Genomic DNA, 5182 nt, shown 5'->3' with positions numbered 1-5182 from the left:
GGAAATGGCAACCCACTCCAGTGTTCTTGCCTGGAGAATCCCAGGGATGGGGGAGCCTGGTGGGCTGCCGTCTGTGGGGTCACACAGAGTCGGACACTACTGAAGCGACTTAGCAGCACACAATTAGTAAATGAACAATTACAAAAAGCTCATATAGAACCTTCATTTTCCCCATGGAATTCCCCTGTTTTTGTAATAAAAAAGAAATCAGGAAAATAGCGAATGTTGATAGATTTAAGAAATGTTAATAATACCATGTTACCTATGGGGCCCTTACAACCCAGATTGCCCTCCCCTTCTATGGTACCAGAAGGATGGTCTATAGTTATTATTGACTTAAAAGACTGCTTTTTTACTATACCTTTGCACCCTAAAGATAGAAAACGTTTTGCCTTTTCAGTTCCGTCTATAAATCCTGTTCATGGCTCCTGTTAAAAGATTTCAATGGAAGGTGCTACCTCAGGAAATGATGAACTCTCCTACCATTTGCCAATATCTCATATCTGTTTTATTACAACCCATTAGAGATAAGTATCCTACTGCATTTATAATTCGTTACATGGATGATATACTTCTTTCTATGGAACCTGAACTCTATTTGCAACAGTTATATAATGAAGTTACTACTACTCTTCAAAATCATGGCCTGCTTGTTGCGCCAGATAAAATTCAGTGGAAAGCACCCTTTAATTATTTAGGACATGTTATGGAAGAATCTAAAATCAAACTTCAAAAACTCAAATTTCTGTGCAGTCTCTATGCACGCTGAATGATTTTCAAAAAATGCTAGGAGATATTAATTGGCTGCGGCCATCTGTTGGCATCCCCACCTATGCCTTACAAAATCTATTTAAAATTTTAGAGGGATCCCCTGACCCTAATAGCCCTAGGCAGCTAACAAAAGAGGCCAAAGAAGAACTGGCCTTAGTGGAGAAACGCATTCAACAATCTTTTTCAACTCAGCTAGATTATGATCAACCAGTTTCTTTATATATATTCCCCACTGAACATTCGCCCACTGCAATTTTAGTTCAGCATAGCCCAATAGAATGGGTATATTTACACACTAAACAGTCTAAAAAAATTGTATCATATATTGAGAAAATAGGGCACTTAATTGTGTCAGGAAGAAGCTGTATACAAACTTTGACTGGATTTGATCCATATGCAATACACGTTCCCTTGACAAAAAAGGAATTACAAATTGCCTTACAGTATAACTTGACCATGCAAATGGCATTAAGTGATTTTCAAAATGTTATCTCATTTCATTTGCCGAAAGGATAATTATGGGACTTTCTACAATGTACTAAATTCATTGTAACTAATATCATTGCATCCCAGCCTATTTCCAATGCACCCACCTATTTCATTGATGGCAACAAGAAAGGCATAGCAGGGATTGTCGGCTCTGATATCAAAGAGAAATTACCCACTACCTATTCTTCAGTACAAAGAGTTGAGTTGTATGCTTTATATGCTCTTTTGTCGCTTCAACCATTATCCTTCAACGTATATACTGATTCCAAATACCTTGCTTCCCTTTTTCCTGATTTTGTTACCGCCTTTTTATACAACCTAGATGAAGAATTATATACTCCCTTTTCACAGACTCAAGCTTTAATTCGCTCACTACGGAACCTTCCTTTATTGCACATATACGTGCTCATTCAGGTTTACCTGGCCCTCTAGTTGCAGGAAATGATGCCCTTGACGGGCTCATAGCTCCCATTTTTACGTCTGCCAGTGACGAACATGCTAATCTTCATACCAATGCTAACAGATTGCACTCTAAATACCATATTCTTCTCACTGAAGCGTGGCATATTAATGAAACCTGTGATGTCTGCGTCCCTCTGCGCTTACGAACTACGAGTTCAGGAGTTAATCCCCGGGGGGAAACAGCCTAACTCCCTTTGGCAATCCTGTTTCACTCACTGCTCCTTAGGAAAGTTTTCCTTGCTTTTTGTCTCAGTTGATACATTTTCAGGCTTTATCTAGGCAGTACCTGTCTCTTCAGAATCCAGTAAACACGCCATTTCCACACTCTTACTCACCTTCCCCGTTATGGGGATTCCTTCTTTCTTGAAAACAGACAATGGACCTGCATTCACCTCACATTCGTTTCGTTCATTTTTATCAGAATGGAACATAACACACATTACAGGAATACCCTATATCCTCAGGGTCAAGCCATTATTGAAAGAGCCCATCGCACCCTAAAAACTCATTTATTAAAACAGAAAGGGGGAATATGGAAGAGGAGATACACTTCTTATCCCATGAACCCTCAATTACTATTACCTTTAACTCTTTATTCCCTGAATTTTTTAAACTTAACAAAAAATAATTCTAATACTCGTGCAAACAGACATTTTGCAGAAGACAAAAACAGCAAATTAGAAATCAATACACCAATATGGTATAAGCAATTTAATCAGTGGCTTCCAGGAATCTTATGACTCCTAGGCAAGGGTTATGGTCTTGTCATTGCAGATGGAGAGGAAATCTGGGTTCCCCTTCGCCATGTCCGTTACCGAGAGGGGCCCCAAGACCGGACTCCCTCAGGAAGTGATGAAGTTGACGAAAAGGGTCTCGTCAATGACCTTGGAGGAGCCAATGAGGAAACGCCATCGTCTGAATCCTTACCTGACATGGACTAAAGTGAAAAACATGACTCATCAAGCTGAGCAGACACTGAAGAGTACTGGAACTCCTATGACTCCAGATAAGCTGTTTCTGGCAATGTTAGCTGTTCTTTCCTGTTCCTCTGGGGTAAGTGCAGAATATGTTTATTGGGCATACATACCCAACCCACCATTTCTCTCCATAATGGATTGGGTAGATAAAGCCCCTATGATCTTTACTAATGACAGCATGCATTTTCCAAGTCCCTGGTCCAAAAAGAGACCAATTCATGAAAAAGGTGAGGGAAAGCCAATCAACATTTCCATGGGATTCAAAACCTTGCCTATCTGTTTCGGATCTCATCCCCTTTGCGTGACTATCTTCCCACAGTGGTGGGCATACTCTGCCAACAATGGGACTGCTTTGCATCTGGGAATGTTTACTACGGTATCTTTCTTACTTAATGGCTCCGAGTGACATTATCCAGGCCAGATAGCCAACTACTTGGACTCGCTTTTTCAACCAGAGGAACCTTCATGTCATACTGTATCTTGGAGAAGAAAACAGGAGATACAACCATTACATTGGTCTGATTCTCGAGGCCAATTTGGGAAAGTTTCTATAATTCAGCAAAATCATTCTAATCATACATTTAAATTTGTTGACTGGGGACCTTACGGGTTGTTTGTAAACTGTTCTGAAGAGCAGGAAGAACATCATAACTGCTCCTGGTTTAATAGATCAAGCATTGGAGGCTTTCATAAATCTAAGACAAGTTTCTGGACTGATAAAGACATATTGCTGAATTGGTATAATGGGGGCTTATCACCCCCATGACCCAGGATTGTCATCCCCTTTGTGGGGCTAAAGCAATGGCAAATTTGGAAAATTCCAGCAGCCTTAGAGCACTTTGCTAGTGTTTACGAGACTGTGGGTATGTTTCGTCCTTCTAATTATACCTTCCTATACAATAGTACTGGCTATATTCAATCATGTGTTCACCTTCCGTATTTGTTTATTGTAGGGCATTTTGATATTGACTTATCGACTAAGATTGTCAATTGTACTGCATGTGCATTGTATACCTGCCTTAATCACATCATTTCATATCACAATGCTAGCATTGTGCTAGTTAAACAAAGATCTGAGTTATGGCTTCCTGTAAACTTAACTGAGCCTTGGACTGATTCTGTATTTCTTTCTGTATTTTGAAAACTGGACTTAGGTGATCTAAGCGCATCATTGGGTAGATTATTGCAGGCATCTTAAGCCTTATCTCTATTGTGACTGTAGGAACTTTTCTGGTATGGCTTTACATAATTCTATACAAAGTCATGATTTTATCACTGCTTGGCACAAAGACTCTCATGATCTTTGGACTTGACAAGCTCAAATAGATCAGCAATTACAAACATGAATTAATGAGTTACAAACTGTGGTTATCCACTTAGGAGATCAAGTGCAGCAACTGACTTTCCAAACACGTATACATTGTCACTGGAATTTTACTTCTTTTTGTCTGACTAACATGCCCTATAATAGCACTCAATATCCTTGGGATAAAGTTAAAGCGCATTTGCAGGATCTCACAGACAACTCGAGTTTAGACATCACTTTGTTGAAACAACAAGTTGCTAATTTTCAAGTTAAGGTACCTAAGGAATTGTACAGCACTCAATTTTACGATACTTTAACCAAAACCCTATCGTCTCTAGACCCTAGAGCTTGGTTTTCAGGAAGCAACATTTTTATATATGTATTAATCACCCTGCTTCTTCTGTCATTGCTTATAGGATATAGATGTCTCTACTCAAGACTCCATGCCTCCCACAATGGAGTCCAACTAGCAGCTGCCATGCTTAAATTAAAAACAAAAGGAGGATATGTTGGGAAGCCCAGTACAAAATAGCTGGTTGGAGGAAGTCCTTGGGGAAATGGTGAAGGGCCAGAAATACCCTGGCTTGGTGTGCTTGGGCAGAAAAACATCTCCTGCCTTTGGTTAGGCCTGGTGCCGAGATTTAATAATAAATATTAAGGATGTTGCTTGAGAAAATGGGTTATGGGATAAGCACATGGGTCATTAGAGCGCGCTGTCCTTGAAATATTTTTACTGATTAGGTGTTAACCCTGTACGCGCTCTGCTGGCTGTATACTCTAAGCTCTTTGTTCCTACTTCTATAAAAAGGCTTGACTGCAGAAATAAACTTGTCAGTCCTTGCAAGAGACTGTCCGAGTGTCCTTCTTTCAGGTTCATTGCTTCCAAGTCCCAGGGAGAAAATCCCCAACACTACTCAACCAACTTGCCAATTTAATTTCTCCATCTTCCTGACCTAGGCCTGCTGCAGGTTCATGGCCAGCATACTCTTGCCTGTCCTTCCCATGGAATCAGCCTTCTGTATCCACAGATGCAGACACTTGGATGTGGAGAGCTGTCTATACTCCACTATTTTATATTGTATAAGGGACTTGAACATCTATGGCTTTTGGTACCCATGGGAGTCCTGGAACCAATCCCCATGGATAACATGGATTGATACTGTACTTTTGCTACCAC

The 5182-nt window shown here is 40.2% G+C and overlaps 1 pseudogene; it reads left to right on the top strand.

Annotated features, from left to right (window-relative positions):
* The first annotated feature begins 2673 nt into the window (after nt 1–2673).
* On the top strand, nt 2674–4577 carry LOC104987270 (annotated as a pseudogene).
* The last annotated feature ends 605 nt before the right edge of the window (nt 4578–5182 follow it).

The sequence above is a fragment of the Bison bison genome, unplaced genomic scaffold, assembly GCF_000754665.1.
Source record: "Bison bison bison isolate TAMUID 2011002044 unplaced genomic scaffold, Bison_UMD1.0 scf7180017864090, whole genome shotgun sequence".
NCBI lineage: Eukaryota > Metazoa > Chordata > Mammalia > Artiodactyla > Bovidae > Bison > Bison bison.
Note: the sequence above shows the minus strand (reverse complement) of the source record. Positions and strands in the feature narration are given on the sequence as shown.